Raw genomic sequence first — 21,275 nt, 5'->3', positions numbered from 1 at the left:
ATTTGCCTTATGTATTGAGGTGCTCCTATGTTGGGTGCATAAATATTTACAATTGTTACATCTTCTTCTTGGATTGATCCTTTGATCATTGTGCATTGTCCTTCTTTGTCTCTTGTAATAGTCTTTATTTTAAAGTCTATTTTGTCTGATATGAGAATTGCTACTGCAGCTTTCTTTTGATTTCCATTTGCATGGAATATCTTTTTCCATCCCCTCACTTTCAATCTGTAGTGTCCCTAGGTCTGAAGTGGGTCACTTGTAGACAGCATATATATGGGTCTTGTTTTTGTTTCCATTCAGCCAGTCTGTGTCTTTTGGTAGGAGCATTTAATCCATTTACATTTAAAGTAATTACCTGTATGTATGTTCCTATTATCATTTTCTTAATTGTTTTGGGTTTGTTTTTGTAGGTTTTTTCCTTCTCTTGTGTTTCCTGCCTAGAGAAGTTCCTTTAGCATTTGTTGTAAAGCTGGTTTGGTGGTGCTGAATTCTCTTAGCTTTTGCTTGTCTGTAAAGGTTTTAATTTCTCTGTCGAATCGGATGAGATCCTTGCTGGGTAGAGTAATCTTGGTTGTAGGTTTTTCCCTTTCATCACTTTAAATATGTCCTGCCAGTCCCTTCTGGCTTGCAGAGTTTCTGCTGAAAGATCAGCTGTTAACCTTATGGGGATTCCGTTGTATGTTATTTGTTGCTTTTCCCTTGCTGCTTTTAATATTTTTTCTTTGTATTTAATTTTTGGTAGTTTGATTAATATGTGTCTTGGCGTGTTTCTCCTTGGATTTATCCTGTATGGGACTCTCTGTGCTTCCTGGACTTGATTAACTATTTCCTTTCCCATATTAGGGAAGTTTTCAACTATAATCTCTTCAAATATTTTCTCAGTCCCTTTCTTTTTCTCTTCTTCTGCTGGGACCTCTATAATTCAAATACTGGTGCATTTAATGGTGTCCCAGAGGTCTCAGACTGTCCTCGGTTCTTTTCATTCTTTTTTCTTTCTTCTGCTCTTTGGTAGTTATTGCCACTATTTTATCTTCCAGGTCTCTTATCCGTTCTTCTGCCTCAGTTATTCTGCTATTGATCCCTTCTAGAGAATTTTTAATTTCAGTTATTGTGTTGTTCGTCATTGTTTGTTTGCTCTTTAGTTCTTCTAGGTCATTGTTAAATGTTTCTTGTATTTTCTCCATTCTATTTCCAAGATTTTGGATCATCTTTCCTATCATTACTCTGAATTCTTTTTCAGGTAGACTGCCTATTTCCTCTTCATTTGTTTGGTCTGATGGATTTTTATCTTGCTCCTTCATCTGCTGTGGATTTCTCTGTCTTGTCATTTTGCTTATCTTACTGTGTTTGGGGTCTCCTTTTCGCAGGCTGCAGATTCGTAGTTCCTGTTGTTTTTGGTGTCTGCCCCCAGTGGGTAAAGTTGGTTCAGTGCATTGTGTAGGCTTCCTGGTGGAGGGGACTGGTGCCTGTGTTCTGGTGGATGAGGCTGGATCTTGTCTTTCTGGTGGGCAGGACTGCATCTGGTGGTGTGTTTTGGGATGTCTGTGACCTTATTATGATTTTATGCAGCCTGTCTGCTAATGGGTGGGGTTGTGTTCCTGTCTTGCTAGTTGTTTGGCATAGGGTGTCCAGCACTGTAGCTTGCTGGTCATTGAGTGGAGCTGGATCTTAGCGTTGAGATGGAGATCTCTGGGAGAGCTTTCACCATTTGATATTATGTGGGGCTGGGAGGTCTCTGGTGGACCAATATCCTGAACTTGGGTCTCCCATCTCAGAGGCTCAGGCCTGACACCCGGTCGGAGCATCAAGACCTGTCAGCCACACGGTTGGTCAACAGAGGTCTGTTACTTCAGTACACACCATTCCTCTCCCTGCTAGTGTTGCAGGGTCTCCTGCAGAGACGGGGGGTGGATGTGGCTCACCGCAGTGACAAGGACACTGGCAGCAGAAGTTCTGGGAAGTACCCCTTGGCGTGAACCCTCCCAGAGCCCGCCATTAGCCCCACCAAAGAGCCCTCCCTCCTTTTTAAGGCTAGTAATATTCCATTGTATGGACAGACCACATTTTGCTAATCCATCCATTGGTCTCTGAGGACACTTGGGTTGCATCCATGTTTTATCTCTTGTGAATAACGCTGCTATTGTTCCTGGTGAATTTAAGTTTCTTGCTTTGTCGAGAAAGAATTGGGAGACTAAGTGATCGGTAAGAAATGGATTTACTTGGAGAGAAACACACTCCACAGGCAGAGTGTGGGCCATCTCAGAAAGTGAGAGAGCCCAGAAATGTGGTGTGGTTAGTTTTAATGGGCTGGTCATTTCATTGGCTGGGTGGGAGGAGTATTCCAATTATTTGGGGGAAGGAGCAGGGATTTCCAGGAATTGGGCCACCGCCCACTTTCTGGCCTTTCATGGTCGGCCTCAGAACAGTCATGGCGCTGGTGGGTGTGTCATATAGTTGCTAATGCATTACAATGAGCATATAATGAGGCTCCAGGTCCACCGGAAGTAGGATCGTCTGCCATCTTGGACCTCGTTGGTTCTCACCAGTTTTTGGCTTGTCCTATGGCTATATCATTCTTTTCAAGGTTGTACCCCGACCCCTTCCCTCCCGCTTCACTGTGCATATAAGTGCACATGTATTTCTTTGAGACCTTGCTTTCAATTCCTTTGGGTATCGAACCAGGAGTGGAATTTTGCTGGATCCGACGGTAATTCTAATTTTTTGAGGAATCACTATAATGTTTTCTATAGCGGCTGTACCACTTTACATTCTCACCAATAGTGCATAACAGTTCTGGAAGGGAACAGAATTTGCCACTACAAAATATTTCTTTGGCATGCAAATTGTTTTGAGCTGAAAACCATCAAGGCCCATAAGACTCACACAAAGAAACTTTGATCTTCCCTCTAACTGCCTAAAAAATTTAGACAGAGGGCCTAGTCCCAGAATAGAGCTATCACCGGAGATGTCTGCAAGGAATATGGACTAGGTGTGGTGGTGGGGAAACAGGACCTAGAGATCAGAGTCCACTCTGTGTCCCCTTGTCTCTGTCTGGCCCAGCAAACATTTAGTTACTAAACATTTGCTTCTCCATCTCCATGTGAATTGCCTTCCTCTAGCCTCAGCATCTTCTTTTGTCTTTAGCTGAAGATGGTATTTAAGGCGAGGGTTTAGCCATGTTGGCAAGTCGCTCAGTTTTCCTGGATCTCCCTCATATATATATAGGTTATTAAAGTTTGATTTTCTCCTGTTCATCTGTCTCATGTCAATTTAATTCTCAGACCAGCCAGAGAACCTGTAGTGTAGAGGAAATTTTATCCTCCCGGACAGTTCCTGCCTCAGCCAGGGCTGCCTCATTACCAAGTCCTGAGCGTGGCTCACCCTTCCCCTCTGGACTCGCAGAAGGATGGTCCTTGCTGGAGCCCGTGGTCAGATGGGGCCATGTGACTTGTTCTGACCTCACTTCCAGACCATAGCACTTCATTGCCAGGGAGAGAATGACCAGAGCTCTCCTTTCCCTTTGGGTGAGAGATCAAATATTCTAGAGGCAGAACAGAGTGTGCAATGTACACCGTTTCTGTAAAAACCAGGCAAAAAGAATCACTCATGTTCAGGCTTGTAGGTGCCCAGACTATCTGTGGAGGACCAATGAGAAGACGAATCAAAATTCTGTTGGGCTGATGGTTTGGAGTGTAACAATGAAAGGGAGAATTTTCAGTTATCTTCTTTTAGGCTTTTGAATCCTGAGAGTGTATTATTTTTATTCAAAAAGTGATACTTTTTGTGATACAGTATACAATTGTGATTGTATCTGTAAAAAAGTGATCACTTTTTGTATCACAAAAAGTGATACAGTATACAATTAAAAATACAAATCCCCAGCTCTGCTCTAAGACAAACCCACAGACCCATGAATATTCACCCCCAAATTTTTACCCCAGGATCCTTAAGGAGAGTTAACAAGATCTGAAAGCCCTTCCCCTGTGCATGTTGCCAGCTCATACTACATCATTGCTTAAGTCACCCAGACTAGGATGTTTTTCTAACTTAGGGAGATTCATTCAGAAATGGATTCCGTAAGTCTTTCTACATAATAAGTATTTTTTATCAAGAGCAATAACAGGAGGAAACAGAAAGACAACTTCCAAAAATTGTATTTAGGGAGTTCATTTTACATAATTTTGAACCATCACTTTCTGGGGAGGTTTGGGATATTGTCAGAAAGATAGAGGCAAAGAAAAAAATCATTACAGCAGTTGTCTTAGCTGTGTCAGGACTTGGTCATGATGCTGCTGATAAAATCAGCTAGGCTGGAAGTGAGTGTGGGTTGTTATCATGAGAAATAGCTGTGGATCTGGCAGCCAAGAAAGCAGAGTGTTTGTTCATTATCAAGATTTATTGTTTTCAGCTCTGGGAAGTGTTGGCAAAGCAAAAATAAAGTCACAAGGTAAATTTTACTTTAAAAAAAAAAAAAGAGCGTGAGAGAGAGAGGAAAAAGATTATTTTCCTGTGGTTGGAAAGTAGGGCAAGGGGATGGATTACTTGTTAGGAGATCATTAAAGAGTCAGATGGGAAATTTTGTAGAGTACACATGCTGGGAAACTGTATTTGAGATTAAAATAATAACAGCAGAATCCACCAAACAAGAGAGATTTGGCGATGCAAGCTTTCCCTGTAACTACACATCGCAGAGGGGGCTCGGGAGCTCTCTGGGGTCTTTGTGAGGGCACTAATGCTACTCATGGGGGCTGCACCCTCGTGATCTGATCACCTCCCAAAGACCCCACCTCCTAACACCATCACCTTGGGGGTTAGGATTCAACACAGGAATCTGTGAGAGACTCAGACATTCAGGCCATGGCACCTTGCAGCCGTGAATCTGTCCTTTACCTCTACAATGGTCCCGTGAGATCCATCCCAGCTGTTGCTTGTATCAACGCTGCTCCTTTTTGTTTCTTGGTGTTCCCTGGTATGAATGTACATACTACAGTTTTTATAACCACTGTATTTGAGCAATGTTCTAGTTTGGGGCTGTTTCAAATAAAGCTGCTATGAACCTTCATATATAGGTTTATAAGTGATTCATTTCCTTTGAGCCCTTGACAGCATTTGGTTCTATCTATCTATCTATCTATCCACCCATCATATCTATCTATCTATCTATCTTTAATTTTAACCATTCTGATAGGTGTGTCATGGTATCTCCTTGTGGTTTTAATTTGCTGTTTAACTTTTTAATGCAAATTAAACTCCTCTGTTTGATTTTAGTGATAACAGTTACTGCTATTTGTGGTTAATTTACATGATTGCTAAGGCAGGCACTGCATCTCTTTTGCAGCTGCATCTGTATTTCCATCTTCTGGCACTTAGTGGGTGCTCAGTAAATATTACTGAGCAGGGAATTCCCTGGAGGTCCAGTGGTTAGGACTCCACGCTTTCACTGCCGAGGACCTGGGTTCAATCCCTGGTCGGGGAACTAAGATCCCACAAGCCGTGGTGCGGCCAAAACAAAAAAAAACATTACTGACCAAATAAACCTACCAGTTACTAAGCTAAACCCTGGAGTGACGAAGGTGTTAATAACAGGCTCTGCCTTTGAAAAACTTACAGTTCAGTGTAGGGTTTCTCAGCCCTGGTACCATTAACATTTTGAGCCAGAAAATGATCACAGAGGGTGTGAGGCAGCTGTCGTGTCCTTCATAAGATACTTAGCAGCATCTCCGGTCTCTACCCACTAGCAGTGTTACCCAAACTGCGACTCCCAAACTCATCTCCACGCATGGCCAGATATTCCCCAAACTGCCTGCAGTTGACAGCCAATGTTCTTTTCTTTCCCCTTTATTGTAATTTTTGGAGTGCCTTTATTTTTTTTTTTAACTTTTTATTTTATGTTGGAGTAGAGTTGATTAACAATGTGTTAGTTTCAGGTGTACAGCAAAGTGATTCAGTTATACATATACATGTATCCATTCTTTTTCAAATTCTTTTCCATTTAGGTTGTTACATAATATTGAGCAGAGTCCCCTGTGCTATATAGTAAGTCCTTATTAGTTATCCATTTTAAATATAGCAGGGTGTACACGTCAGTCTTAAACTCCCTACTGTCCCTTCCCCCACCAGAGAACTAATGTTCTAATAGGAGAGACACAAGTCTCTCCTGGGAAGGAAAGTGTATCTAAGTATACTTACCAGCCAAGCACAGGAATATAGTTCAAGACTCAGTTGACTGGTAGTTCCTTGCCTCCCAGAATGTACATTACATCCCCAGAATTTTACAGGATGTTCTGCCAGAACTTTGAGGATATTTAATTAATTAAACAAATACTGAAGGAGTTCCTGCAATCGCCAGGCACCATGCCAGCCCTTGAAGGTGGAACCGGCAACCGCACAGACACACTTTTGTTCTCATAAAGTTACTGTCTGCAGACAAAGTCAGGGGTTGAACGAGTTACCTTGTGGCTGAGGGTCATTTGGGACATGAAGTCAAGGATGCTTTGGGTTCGTTCGATGTAAGTCATCATTCAAAGTATTTGAATGGCTTTTGGATTTGGTAAATACATCAAAGTATTTACCTTGTGTTTGGTCAGCTCTTAAGTTTAATGCTCAGGGAAAAGCACTAAAGAAAAAAGAAAGAAAAAAAATAGTCCCAAATACCAGAAGCAACCTCTCTCGTCCCATTTCCAGGACTATGCAAAGTAGGAGACCTTTGTCATCTCAGCCTCAGCACGTCCTGAAATCCATCAGCGTAAAATAATCTATTAGAGGACATAATCATTAGATCATTAGAGAGCAAGGAAAGTTTTTCTCTCTCTGTATCTCTCTCCCTTTTCCTTTACAAAACAACCTTTATTGTCACTGTGAGTGATAAGCTGAGTAATGATGGCTGGAAGGGGTCCCTGAAGACAGGCTGGTGGGTTCGGCTGTGGTACCCACATCTTTTGTTTTCTGTGTCTTGATGCTTTGACATCTGGGCCCTTGCTGACGTGGAAGGGACCGCCCTTCCCAAGATCAGCCAATTTCTAAGATAGTAGGAAGCCCTGAAGGGTGCTTTGCAAGTAAAACCCAGTCCCTCTGGAGCCTCTGCCCCAACCACTTCCCTTACTGAGCTCTCACACTCAGGGCCTCTCTCCACCCACCTTCATCACCCCAGGGCCAGGTGCCAGGCAACCCGGACAGTCTTTTTGTCCCAGGTCCTCTGAAATGGTTCGAATTAGTGGAACCTAAGCCTGCTTACTCTGCCTCCCCCATTCCTTCCCACAGAAACCAGAATAAAGGTCCTTGCTGTCATATTCCTTGGATCTGGGTAAAGCTAGAAACACAGTGATGCACAGAGACTTACGCAACAGAAGTCATTCACAAATCCTGTGCTGGGTGGCTTTTTGTTTGAACTCTCTGTTCAGTGCAAGAGTCAGCCTGCGATTTACAAGTCCATGTCCATGATGAGAGGCTCCCGCTATGCAGAAAGGTGCTGAGAAGGACGCTGCCCCGTACACGTGCCCCGTCCGCCTTCTTCCCCCTCCTCCAAACACACGTACAGTGTTGTCACTCCATGAATGAAGGCAGGCGGGGGGTTCTTTTTATTTATTTATTATTAATTTATTTATTTTTATGAAGTATAGTTGATTTACAGTGTTGTGTTAATTTCTGCTGTACAGCAAAGTCATTCAGATATACATATGTATACATTTAAAAAAATATTCTTTTCCATGATGGTTTATCACAGGATATTGAATATAACTCCCTGTGCTCTACAGTAGAACCTTGTTGTTTATCCATCCTATATAGAACAGCTTACATCTGCTGACCCCAAACTCCCACTCCATCCCTCCCCCAACCCGCCCCCCCTTGGCAACCACCAGTCTGTTCTCTGTGTCCGTGATTCTGTTTCTGTTTCATAGATAGGTTCGTTTGTGTCATTTTTTTAGATTCTACATTTAAGTGATATCATATTGTATTTGTCTTTCTCTTTCTGACTTACTTCATTTAATAGGATAATCTCTAGGTCCATCCATGTTGCTGCAAATGGCTTTATTTCATTCTTTTTTATGGCCAAGTAGTATTCCATTGTATATATGTACCACATCTTCTTTATCTATTCCTCTGTCCATGGACATTTAGGTTGCTTCCATGTCTTGGCTATTGTGAACAGTGCTGCTATGAACATAGGGGTGCATGTATCATTTTGAATTATTAGTTTTGTCCAGATACATGCCCAGGAGTGGGATTGCTGGTTCATATGGTAGTTCTATTTTTAGTTTTCTGAGGAACCTCCATGCTGTTTTCCACAGTGGCTGCACCAACTTCCATTCCAGGTGGGGGTTTTCTTACATCCCACCCCATCCCATTGCAGGCTGAGGACATGAAGAACCCGGCATAGCTCCTTATTCATGGGGGATTTCTTACATCCCATCCCATCCCGTGGCAGGCTGAGGACATGAAGAACCCGGCGTAGCTCCTTATTCATGTAGCTCATAGTTGATGTCACAGACGAGGCACCTTATGGGGTCCTTTCCCATCCTTGGTCTCACGATGCTTTCACAAGCCCATGTAGGCACCAATGTTCTCCCCAAATTCTAAAGCTCAGAGTTTGCACCACGGGTCCACAGCCACACAGGTAAGCAAGTAGACGTAGAAACAGCCAGAATCCAGGCTGTGCCTCACGATTGGAGTAATGGTGGCCCTAGGTGAAGGGGTTGGGCCATGTCCCGTGTGTGGTACCTGGATCGTGGCGTCCGCAGGCGTGGGGCTGGGGAGGACTGAGCGGTGACAGTGCCCAGAGATGCAGTGCTGTCCGAGCTGCTCATTCAGGGAAGGACAGGGCCCTGAAGATGGATGGCCTGTCCACTCGGAGGTGTGGGCCGTCTGTGGGCAGCCTGTGAATCAGGCTCTGTCGACACCGCCTGTGACCTGTTGGACCTGGCGAGCCTTCTTTGGGTTGACAGAGAGGAATGTGGCCATTCATCGCGTTCTTGACACTCTGCTGAGTCTCAGGTTTTAAACTGCACTTTACTGTGTGTTTGTTTTCAGGAACAAATGGCTCCTTCTATGAGATCTTGCAGGTGGACTTTGGAATTGACAACAGCAGTGGCCCGGCTGGCGCCCAGCAGATCACCTGGCAGATGGAGTACCCGGTGGAGGACGTACAGAATGCATCTCTGGCAACAGCCCAAAGATGCACTAAGCTGTGAGCTGCTGCAGGTAATGGCCTTGGGAAGTGACAGAGGAGCAGGTGTTGAGGGGAAGGGCGTGTAGCTCTGAGCAGCCTGAAGAAGGCCAAGTGGGAGAGTTGGGGTCCTGCTCGAGGCAGGTGAGTCTCATCCAGCTGGCCAGCGAGGGTTCTGCTTGTAGACAGACCGTTCACTGAGCACCAGCTGTGTACGAGGCACCACACTAGGTGCTGGAGAAACACCTGCTGAGCAAACAAAGTGCTTGTGATCCAATAGGGAAGCGAACAGGTAAGCATGAATTACAGACTGTGATGTGATCTATGAGACCGAGAAAAGGAGGAAATCATTTAGCCAGGTGGTCAGGAGAGGCCTCTCTAAAAGCTGGCCTTTAAGGCGAAAAGAGACAAAAAATTCAGCCAAGCACAAAAAATTCTGGCCCAAGGGGCCCTTATATATTGGGCTGGCCGAAAAGTTCGTTCGGGTTTTTCCTGTAACTTTTTGGCCAACTCAATATAAAGAACTCACAAAACTCAGCAGAAAAACAACAACGACAACAAATCCTATTGGAGTATGGGTGAAAGATGTAGGTATTTTCCCAAGGAGAAGATATGGATGAGAAATAAACACATGAAAAGATGTTCAACATCGTTTGCCATTAGGGAAAAGCAAATTAAAACCACAATGAAACACCCTACACACCTATTAGAATGGGCTAAACTAGAGGACACTGATGCTGGCGAGGGTGCAGAGAAACCGCTTCTCTCTTACATCAACGGAGGGAACGTAAAATGGTGTAGCTACTCTGGAAAACAATGTGAGAGTTTCTCACAAAACTAAACATCCACTCACCAGACAACCCAGTAATCATCACACTCTTTGGCATTTAACACATAGAAATGAAAATCTGTGTTCACACGAAACCCTGAATATAAATGTTTATGCGTAGATTTATTTGTACTGGAAAAATACAGGAAAATAACCCAAGTGTCCTTTAGTAGTTGAATGGAACATAGGCTGATACATCCATACAGTGGAGTACCAATTTGTGAGGCAAAGGCATAACTAGGGACAAAGAAATGGTTTGATGGACATGCAGGAATCCTGCTTAGTGAAAAACAAATACCAGTCTGAAAGGGTTACATACCCTAAGTTTCTTTTATGTACCATTTTTTAAGGGGGATTTAATATTATATTTTATTTTAAAGTATTTTTATTTTAATTTAATTTTATATTATTTTATTGACCATGCCACGCAGCATGTGGGATCTTAGTTCCCCAACCAGGGATCAAACCCTTGCCCCCTGTGTTGGAAGCATGGAGTCTTACCCACTGGACCACCAGGGAAGTTTCTATGTACCATTCTTGAAATGAAAAAACAACAGACATGGAGGAGGGATGAGTCGTAGCCAGGGGAAATGGGCAGAAGGTCGGGTGGTTGGTGGGTGTGGCTACAAATGGGCAACGTCACAGAGATCCTTTGTAACGATGACAGAGTTCTGCATCTAATTTACTGTTGGGTACACAGATCTGTATACGGGATTGAATTGCATAGAAATGCACACGTATACACACCGATGAATGCAGGTTAAAAAATGTTGGAAGTTGAATAAGGTCTGGAGTCAAGTTAACAGTAATGTTACCAATGTCAGTTACCAAAAGAAAAGGGGTGAAAGAATAAACTAGGAGGGTGGGCTTAACATATACCATATACCACTGTACAGCAGAGGGAACTATACTCGATATTTTGTAATAACCTATAAATGAAAAATTTCTGAAAAAGAGTGGGTATATATATCTATTTCTCTATCTATCCATCTATTTATAAACTGAATCACTGTGCTGTACACCTGAAACTAACACGACACTGTAAATCAACTCTACACCAATAAAAACAAACAAACAAACAGTAATGTTACCGAAGTCAGTTTTCTGGCTTTATGTATTGTACTTGGCTACGTAAGATGTCACCGTTGGGGGCAGTGTACACAAGATTCTTTTTCCCATCTTTCAACTTTCCACGCGTCTATAGTTACTTCAACATAAGAAGATTAATTGTAAAAAGTAAAACAAGTATACAGAAGTCCCTTAACTGTAGCTACAGTAGGCAGAATCTTCTAGAAGGCTACCATTCAGCAGTTGATGGAATTTGGAGGTAGCCAAAAGAGCTGATTAAAAATTAACCAAGTTAAGAAGCAACACCACCTACTTTGATCTCCCTTTATTGAGTAGCTCCCTTAACTTGCAGCCACGGCACAGTCAGTGTTCACAGTGAACCCAGCAATGCACTGTAACACACATCGCCACCCCAGCAATGCACTGTTAACACACATCGCCACCCCAGCACTGGGTAATTCAAACCACGTGCAAGCCCGTGCTCGCTCTAGAGAGCCTCCCTAAGTAAGATTCAGCTCTGAAATGCGACAGAAATGCAGTGTGCACAGCACACGTAACACTGGCCTCCCCAGAGAAGCAAGAAACCCAGACAGCACTGGAGGAGGAGAAGTCATGCCTGAAGGGCAGAGGCAGCCTGTGGCGAGGGCAGTGTGCTTGCAAGTGATTCGCTGTCAGGTCCTTTTTAAAAATTCTTCTGTTTTTATTTTGCCCCACTGGGCAGCATTCGGGATCTTAGTTCCCCAACCACCAGGGATCAAACCGGTGCCCCCTGCATTGGGAGCTCGGATTCTTAAGCACTGGACTGCCAGGGAAGTCCCCACTATCATGTGGTTTTTAATCTACAGACTTACGTTAGGCATTCAGGCTGCTGGACCAGCACCTTGAGCCGTCCCATTCGACATACTGAAAATTGTCTTCTATCAGCAGGTTTGCTCCTTCCCTTCCTGAGCCCAAGTCATCCAGTGAATACTCTGTGCAAATACCAGCATTAACCATCATTCTGGGATGGTCTTGAAACCCTGCACTTTGTAAATGCTGCTGTAGAACCTCTGCACTTGGAAGTGTCCAGGGCGGTTCAGCTACCCACAGCCCATAACCCAGCACGTGGACACCAGTGAACACATTCAGCAAAACTGTTCCTACTGTGTTCACTTAACGGGGGGTGGGGAGAGGGTGAGGTTATGCCATATGCTAGCCCACCATCGAAAACCGAGGAATACCAAGGGCTGCAGAGCAGAACGCAGGCGAAAGTCAAAATCAAAAAGAAAAAGGCAAAACCCATTGAGATGTGGAACTCAGGTGACCTGTGTCCGCTCCGGAAAACCTTTGCTGATGGAGAGGTTGTGAAGGTGATGGGAAAAACACAGACCCAGCTGACCGAGTTCAGGAAAGAAAGTGGTGGCTGTCAGTCGGAGGAACAAAGTGACAGAATTGTGGGTGTTTCTGTTGCAGGAAGGTGACGTGACAGATTTCTAAGGCTTTGTCAATACCATTAATATTTATGACGTATCTCACAAGAAAAGCCCGTCAGGCGGCACATACATCAAAGACTCCTACTCAGGAATCGTTCCGTTCTGTTGGGTGATGAGCCCTGAATGACAAAGTTGAGAGCGATGACGTGAAGGGTTTTATGTTTCTGTTTGACTCGCCCTCAGAGGTGGTAAGATCATCATCAGGAGGCTGTATTCTGAGGAAATAATTTTCCTTTTGAAAAAAAAAAATCACCTTGACTGTTGAGGGAGAAACTGAGTTATTTATCACAAGGTGGAGTCATAAATATGCAAATGTTTATGAGCGCTGAGAGACATCAGCTCTCTCCCAGATCCACCTGGTTCTCCTTTAATTTAGGGATTCTGCTTAGAAATGCCAAACCTGGGCCCTGCCTCCAAAGTTTCTCTGCCCCTCTGTGCTCATCAATAGAGGAACAGTCCCGCCTTCTCCGCAGCTGGGAAAATGAGGCTGCCTGTGTGGCCAAGTGAGGACATTTACCGACGCCATGGGATCTAAGACAGCTCCTTATCCTTCGGGAGCCCTGCTTTCCTTCTCTGTCAAGGGGGTAATAGGACAACCTCAACAGGTTACTCTGAGGATGAAATAAGGCAACATATGTACAGTTCTTGTTACAATGTAACAATATCATAGATGTCATCAACTTTGTTTTTTATTAGTATGCCAGCACGATTAAACGGGAGACACTTAAGAATAGTGGTGAAATTAAAAATATAACGGGGTGGCATTGTCACGTGACCCCGGGACTAGATGCAGCTTGTAATTGTCGAAGTCCCTCCCCTCCCCCCAGGGCAGCTGTACAGCAGCGCCGCCTGAGAGAAACGGCAAATAAATGTTGCGATGTTTTTTTTTCTTTGCATAGCTTATCGCAGAGTCCAGCACATCTTTTTCTAAATAACTTTAATTTTGCAAACTGCCAGGATGGCGTTTTTGATTGGCTTGAGCTCTTTCTCCGAGGAGAGGGGACCACAGGCGGCAGTCCCCGGGGTGCCCACTAGATGGCGCTCACAGACCGACCAGCTCGTGGCCGCGCTGGGCCTGCGCTCCCCTCCCCCAGAAGGCTCCCGAACACACCTGCCCCCCGGGCCAAGTCTTCTCCCCAATCAGCTGACTGCTTCATCCAGCCCTTTGCTCACTTGCGAGGCCCGGTCGCCTCAAGTGTGAGAAATGAAGGCCCCTCCCTCAGCCCCACCCAGCGCTCAGCACAGCACCTGAGACGCACCTGGCCCGCACCTGGCCCGCGGCCTCCGGCCCCTTGGACAGGTGCGGCCTCTCCGCCAGCATCACCGCCCGCCCTGCGGCTGGATGGAGCCTGCAAGTGGCTGCTTTTCTCGAAAGGCTTTATCATTTTAATGTGAAATAATACATAGTCATTATAAAAATGTTAAACATAATAAAAAAAGCCCAAATCCCAACAACCCCCATATGACATTAGTTATATTGGAGAATCATCATTCGGAGCGGTCTACATCCATGAATCCACAGCGAGAGGAGTGGCTGGCTGGGTAAGTAGACGGTGGTTGGACACCATATTTTATAGCAACGAAATCCTACTCTAAAGCTGTATTTTATTCGTGAAGGTGTTAAATTATTTACAGATAAAGAGGACAAAGAATCCGAAGTAGAGTTGTATTTCATAAAAGAAATGAGCAAAAATAGAAAAGCTAGCTGACGAGAAGAGATTTTTATTTTTAAACTACTTTGGTACATTTGAGAAAGAAAAGTTTGTGGGAAAAAACAAACCAAGGTTTGGAACGATTATTATTATTACTATTATTCTTATTACTGTCACTATAGCTGCTATTGTCGCCTCCACGTCCATCGCCACACCGTCTCTATTTCTTCCATGACACAATTTTAGCCGGTGACGTCGGCTCCTTGATTTGAAAGTAGAAGAAACGGCACGCTGAGATTTCTTGCCATTTCCCCCATCTGGTTTTGCAAGTTTTACATTGTTAAAGTCTGTAACGTCGATGCCCTCCGTGGAGCCTAGTTGCTACGTCCCTTCTCTGTCAACTCTCTGACTACGGGAAGCCGGTCCTGCTTGCCTCATCCGCTTCATCCGTTACCCCCCGGCCATCTGCTGCTTTCCATCCTCAGAGATGGTGCATGCCTTTTATCTGCCGATGGCCTTTTTTTGGTGCTGTTGGGGGATTACATTTGAATTCCTTTATTCCCACTGTAATGTGATCACGAGGATAATTGAGGTTAGTGCAGTGGTTCATCCACCATAATCCCAACCTTCTTTAGAAACCGTAGCGCGCGGTTCCGGTTTAAGGGGTAGGTTGTCGGTCATTCCTTCACACACCTGCCCGTTTGCCAGGCACGGGGGTGGGAACCAGGACGGATGAAGGACACCGTTCTTGGCATCAGTGATGTCAAAAGGACTTTGTGCCCAGGAACAGAATTCTGTGTGTGTGTGTGTGTAATTGCTTTAGAGAAGGATGAAATAAACTGAGGACGACCCTGCCGCGTCCTCCTCGGGGGGATGATGCGCTGCCGCTGGGGGGGTGGTGGTGGTGCGCTGCCGCTTGGGGGCGGGGGGGATGCGCTGCCGCTCGGGGCGGTCACACGTCAGAGCCGAAGCGAAGCTGCTGGTAATGAGACATCGTCCCCAGGGAGGAGGCCATCAGTCTGCATCTCCCAGGTGAAAAGGGTAAAGGGCCAGGGAAACAGCGCGAGGCGCAGCACGTGGCCGGGTCCCCCTGCCCGGCAGCTCCACAGGGTTCTTGTCTTTGGGATCCTAAGCCTCCTGAGCACAGGCACGCAGTCACACGTTTATAAAACGCTGCGGTGCCTGCAACGGCACTGCCGGTACTGCAGGTCATGGGGCTTAACCTCAGATCCTCCAGCACCCGGTTCCCACGTGGTTGGCTGGGCGGTGGGCGTGAGAGCGCAGAGCGCGGATGGGGACAGCAGAACAGGGCTTATTCCCACCGAAAGCGGGCGTCGCCACTCAGCTCCTCTTTTCACGTGAGAGTTGGAGCCCAGGGTGGCCCGACATTCCTCATGTCCATGACCAGCCAGAAACTTGAAGATGAAAAATATTTCCAATTTTTAATTGTTATCTAAAACTTTTAAAAGGAAGTGAAGTCCAGTGTGGCCAAGTGGCAACATTTCCAGGCAGGTGGTTGACAATGGATGGTACTCTCACTGAGCACAGGGACTCTCCAGTTTTTCATTCTGTATCCTTCTTTCTCCTTCACTGGGAAAGGAAGGAGGGAGCTAGAGAGGGAATGATTGATTTCATCCCTGGCTGTTTGCATGAGATACAGGCAGAGGGAGGAACAGAGGTGGGGGGTCTGGTCCGGCTGCTGTTTTGGCCAGTTTGAGCAGAAGAGGTGAAAGACGGGATCTATCAGAGAGACAGTAGATGGCAAAGCACTAAATTACAGCGGTTAAGAGCATCGGGACCTGGGGTCAGACCGAAACACAGGTTCAAATCTTGCCTTGACACTTTCTGGCTGTGTGACCTGGGGCAAGACCCTGGACATCCCTGAGCCTCATTGTCACCATCTGCCAAATGGAGATGATAAATCCATAAGGCACAATCACTCCAGCCAAGGATGTCCCCAGAGGCTGCTGGGAGGGTCCAAGGCAGCTTGGCTCCAGAATCCATGCTCCACCCCTGCCGCCCCAATTTTCTGGTTCTCTGCCCTGCCCCCCCCATCCTAACCGGGCCTGCTTCACTCACTTTCACACTCAGCTCTTGCTGACGATGGAATTTATATCCGTGTCTCAATCAGATTCATTTCAATAGCTGAAGGTTGACAGATGGTATTTGATTTGGATGGCATCATCGGAGACCATCTAATCAGCTCAGCCTCGCACAGAAACTGAGGCATGGGGGGGGTGACTTTTCCTGGTCATTTACTTGTTCTGCTCCAGATTCAGAGAGCATCTGTTTATGATACTCGGCTAGGCAGAAGTTGAACTGCCCCCAAAATTCCTATCTCCCAAGTCCCAGATCTTTCCCGGGACGAAGAATAGCCACATGGAGTCACGTGTGAAGAGGACCGTGGCTCTGCTGGGTGGTTGCCACTCCTTTCAGTGGTGCAGCTCCTGGATGCCACCGTCCCGGGCAAGGCACACGGACCTTTGTCACATCAGACCAGCCAAAGCCTCCCCAGTCATTCACTGTTAGACAGTCATTTGGACAGAGGTGATTTGTGTTTCCCCCAAAGTGCATTCTCTTTCCGTTGCTGATTGATTATGTTTTATTCCCGGTCCGTGAGTGATTACGCCGTGATGCTGATGGGAGTTCCAGTTCAAAGGGCTTCATTTGTAACTCAGAGAACAAGCCTCTAATAGAGTGAAATTCCTGTTAATCAACTCTTTCAGTAGCATTGAGTTTTGGAAATCTAATTTGTAAAGGGTTTACTAAGCTTTGGGCCATTCCAGTGTTCACAGTGGTCTTCAAGTCCCATTCTTTGTGTTGACAGACAGAAGTTTCCCACCAGTTTTCCCTGTCTCAGCAAATGGCGCCTCCCATGTGCTTGGAATAAAATGGACTCACAGGTGTAGAAAACAAACTTATGGTTACCAAGGTGGGCGGAGGGGGGCGGGATAAACTGGGAGATTGGAATTGACATATACACACGACTGTATACAAAAGATATCTAATAGGAACCTACTGTATACACAGGGAACTCTATTTTTTGCTCTGTAATGACCTATATGGGAATGGAGTCTAGAAGAGATTGGATATATGTATATGTGTAACTGATTCACTTTGCTGTACTAACACAACATTGTAAATCAACTATACTCCAATTTAAGAAATTAATAATAAAAAAAAAAGGACTCAAAAATCGAGGAGACATCCGTGATGGTTTTCCATATTTAACCATCATGTGGAACCTCAAAGATCTATCCAGAATCCAACCATTTCAACTCCATCTCACCTGGCAACACCTGAGCCCAATGGCATCATCTCTTGCCAGGGTGACCACAGTGACCCCCTGGCCAGTCTCCTTGCCAGTTCTATGACACCCATCCTTTTTATTTCCTTCATAGCACTTAGCACTCCAAAATCATCTCGTGACCTTGTTGGCGAACTTATCTCTCTCCTCATGGGAATGTTTAGTCCCTAAGGGAAGGTCATGTTTGTCTTTATATACTTCTGTCTCCTCACTACCTAGAAGACAACTTGACATCTGGTCGGTGTTCAATAGATATTTGTTGAAAAAGAAGCATCAGAGAGAGGGACAGAAATAACTATTTGAGCCACTTTGGCTTCCTAAATGGACATGGTCTTCTGAGAAGTGTCCACCTCCATCTGTCTCCTTTTCTGCATCTTCCCACTCCTTTTCTTCCCTTCTTTCTTTTGCTTTCCCCCCTTTCCCTCCCTTTTATGTTCTCTGCTCTCCCATCCTTTTTTTTTTTTGTTTTTTTTTGATGATGTTGCATTTTGGGTTGTTCCTTGGATGGTAAAAGGAGCAAAAAGAATGTTCTCCTACAGAGATGCACAGGGGACTCGGGCGCAGAGAGTGCCTGAAGGGGCATCATTATATCGTCATCTCAGTAAACATACGATCATAAACAGACTTGATGTCCTGCAGATGGCTGTTGAATTAATAAATGGAAACAGGACAACTAGACAAAGGGGATGTGGGGCGAGCATTCAAGGCCAGTGAGGATAAAGGGGAAGGTAGGGAGAGAGACGGGGAAACGCTCTGTGGGGCCTGGTAGGTCCTATGATGGACTCTTGACTTTTCTTATCAGTATTTAAACAAATTGAAGTGTCGTTGCTTTACAATGTTGTGTGTGTTTCTGCTGTACAGCACAGTGATTTAGGTGTAGATATAGATGTATATACATCTATATATACATACATTCTTTTTTTGGTTTTTGGTTTTTTGTATTTCTTTTTTTTTTGGCTGCACAGAGCCACATGTGGGATCTTAGTTCCCCAAACAGGGATTGAACCCGTGTCCCCTGCAGTGGAAGCGCAGAGTCTTAACTGCTGGACCGCCAGGGAAGTGCCTATATTCTTTTTGATGGTTCGTCACAGGAGATTGAATAGAGTTCCCTGTGCTCTACAGGAGGACCTGGTTGTTCATCCGTTCTCTATAGAATAGCTTACATCTGCTAGCCTCAACCTCCCACTCCATCCCTGCTCCGATCTCCTCCTTCTTGGCAGCCCCCAGTCTGTTCTCTATGTCCATGATTCTGTTTCTGTTTCATAGATTCTTTTTTGTCATATTATAGATTCTACATATAAGGGGTATCATATGGTATTTGTCTTCCTCTTGACTTTTTATAAAGACCTTATCTTTGTGTGAGATGGGGTTTGAGGAAAGGTCTGACAGGTATTTTAATGGTCTTCCTCTGACTGCCGTGTTGAGCAAAGACTGAAGGGGGAATAAAGTCAAAAGCCAGATTCCTTAGGCGTGTGCTGCAGTAAATGGTAGCTTCGGCCAAGGATGTAGTTCTGGAGGTGGACTCGGTGAGGATGGTCGTATTCTGGATGTGCAAAGGGAGATCTGAGAAGATTCACTGAAGAATTTCATGTGGGGCATGAAAGAATGATGGCAGCAAGATTTAGAACTCAGAAAACAGAAAGCGTAGTCCATCGGTGGATGAACGGTTAAAGAAGATGTGGTATATATATATACAATGGAATACTACTCAGCCATAAAAAAGAATGAAAGAATGCCATTTGCAGCAACATGGATGGACCTGGAGATGATCATACTAAGTGAAGTAAGCCAGACAAAGAAAGATAAATATCATAAGATATCACTTATATGTGGAATCTAAAAAAAAAAAAAAAAAAAAAAGATACAAATGAACTTATTTCCAAAACAGAAAGAGACTCACAGACATAGAAAACAAACTTATGGTTACCAAAGAGTGGGGGTGGATAAATTAGGAGTTGGGATTAACATATACATACTACCATATATAAAATAGATAACCAATAAGGACCTACTGTATAGCACAGGGAACTCTACTCAGTATTTTATAACAACCTATAAGGCAAGAGAATCTGAAGTATATATACATATATAACTGAATCGCTGTGCTGTACACCTGAAACTAACATGATATAGTAAATCAACTATACTTCAATTTAAAAAAACCAAAAAACCCCCCAAAAAAACCCCAGAAAAGGTAGAGTTACAGCTATTTGAGACTGAAAAGCTTTAAGGAGTAGCTTTGGTGAGCACAGAAGGATGATCACTGAGAACAGAGGTCAGAAGATTTTGACATTGGGCCAAATCTGGCCTGTTGCCTGGTTTTGTAAATAAAGTTTTATTGGAACATATCTATGCCTATTCAAGTATTATCAGTGGCTCCTTTTGAGATACAACACCAGAATGGGATAGTTGCCACAGTTGTATGGCCTGAACTATTTACCATCCATCCCAATAAGACCTGTGGTCTGTAGCACTGAATTATAATTATTTACGAACTAAGTGTTTTAAAATAAAAATTAATGTCTTTATAAAATTTTAAAAGTACGCTACGTGCGAAAACTTAGAATAAATTTGGGAGTGGCATTTTGAAAACAAGACATCTTCCAGGCAAAATTCACATTCAAATCTTAAGTGTCTAGATATGACTTTTTAAATAGGTGACCAGAGTCTGGTTTTAACTGTAGGATCTACATTTTGGGATGAGAGAATGGCTTCAACAAAAGGACAAATGGATCCTTTTTGTCTTATTCACCGCCCCAAGTTTCCTCTGTGAGAAAAAGAAGGAAACTTTCAATTGTCCCTTCATTTCCTTGTAGTAACATTTCCTGACACCTTTTATGCTACATCAATATCCAAGCTCATTGAAAACTCTAATAAAATAACCTTATAATTTTCTTCTCAGGTGAAATAAGAAAAAAAACAATGATCGCAATATTATTATAGATACTGGCATAATTATATTTGTAGCAGCTCTGACCTCCTGGTGAAAATGCAGATTAAAATAATAGCTCAGCTTGTGTTTGTCTCCTGAACAAATGCAGTTTACTGGGTCCCTGAAGGTTCACTGTTCCCCCGGGGGTGATTGGGTTTTTTTCTCAGCAGAGGTGGAGAGAAGGGACCTCTGGTCTGAGATTTTGGCAAGGGTACAGGTGAAGGAGCTGTTAGTCTGGATCTAGTTTTTAATCACTTCCCAGTGGCAGCATGATTTGGAGCTATAGTCCTAGACAAAACAGAGTTCTCGCAGGATGAAATCTCCTTACATGTTAGTGGATCTCATGATTCAGGTAAGGAATTAAGAAAACCGGTGATCCATTCTTTTGCAATTTGAGTTTGCTTGTACGAATGGAGAAAGATAATAATTTGTTCAACATAGTGAATTGCTAGACAATAAAAAAAAAGATGGAACTTTTCTCTAAATTGAGGGGAGGTTCAAAGAGATTTCTTTGTCTAGCAAGATACAGGTCTGTCCTGAGAAATCAGCCCACTTAGATGCTTAAAGATTCAGGCAAAGAAATTATAAAGTTGCATGTCATATCATACAGCTGTGGAGACAAAAATAAATTTATATCTAGCAGGTTCTTGCGTATGCATTTGATTCTTGAGATGCTATTCATAAATGCTGGATCAGCATATTAGAATTATTTTAGATTATAATAATTTAACAAAGCATTCACTTTGTATGTTAATCTCAATAGACATGCCCATTAAGGAAAAAGGTGGTAAATAATTTATCAGATGGAAAAAACTACACATGTTAAAATACATCCTGTTACTTACATTTTTT

This window comes from Leucopleurus acutus (genome assembly GCF_964270905.1).
Source record: "Leucopleurus acutus genome assembly, chromosome: 13".
NCBI classification, from domain to species: domain Eukaryota; kingdom Metazoa; phylum Chordata; class Mammalia; order Artiodactyla; family Delphinidae; genus Leucopleurus; species Leucopleurus acutus.
Note: the sequence above shows the minus strand (reverse complement) of the source record.